The sequence below is a fragment of the Trichechus manatus genome, unplaced genomic scaffold (genome assembly GCF_000243295.1).
Source record: "Trichechus manatus latirostris isolate Lorelei unplaced genomic scaffold, TriManLat1.0 scaffold00183, whole genome shotgun sequence".
Lineage (NCBI taxonomy): Eukaryota > Metazoa > Chordata > Mammalia > Sirenia > Trichechidae > Trichechus > Trichechus manatus.
Genome location: NW_004444119.1, coordinates 966094 through 967069, shown reverse-complemented (window position 1 = coordinate 967069; position 976 = coordinate 966094).

Sequence of the window (976 nt, the reverse complement as noted above, 5' to 3'; positions counted from 1 at the left end):
TAGAATATTTTCTTTATAAACTATGTTATGCCAATTGAGCTAGAGGTTCCCTGAGACCATGGTCCTGCTTTGGTTTTTTTGTTGTTGTTTTTTTTTTACATAGATGGGTTCTCAGCATTCGGATGCATATGTTAAGAGGAGTGAGTATTCCCTCAGCTGCCTTTCGCATATTGACTCACCTAGGTGGATTTGGAGTGACTGGATTATTTTTAGAATCATTCTACAATGATTCTTCCATGATGTACTGTCTTTTTAAGCAAATAACATGTGCATTGTAAGTTTCTTGCCAACCACACAACCCCCTTGCTATTTTCATAAGCTAGCATTGTGAATGTTATATGCGCAGACACGTTAATTACATGGGTGCGTTATTTGCGGAAAATACAGTATCTCTTCCCTGTGCTTCCATCGCAAGGACAAAATCAAGTTGTGTCAAGGAAAAAGAATTCCATGAATGGTTTCGGCAGTTTTAGAGGAACACAGATGTTTCTTCACTGGCGTAGTTCCACATTTCATATTGATATAAATGTTAATTTGAGGACCTCTAAGGATAATAGGGTTTCAAGACATTCAATTTAATCTTTCCATCGACAACAAGAAAGGAATGTCCCAAATAACCAACAAACCTTGGGTGGTATAGAGGCGTCTCACCCTATGTTAGGAGCTTTGTGTGTTAGAAATAGATGAAAATCAAGGGACTTTCTATCACTAATGCTACAAATTTGTATATTAGTATATTGGTGGTTGATATTTTTTAATCAAACATTTTATAGTGCAGTAATTGTAGATTTGCATGCAGTTGTAAGCTATAATACAGAAAGCAGCATATTGTTGATTCATGTGTTTCATTCCACTCTAGCAATCTCTAGCTTTTAATTAGTGTATTTAGACATTTACATTTAATATAACTGGTGATATGTTAGGCGGTAAGTCTGTTGCTTTATTTTTTGCATTCTGTTTGTTGTTTCCTTGTTTT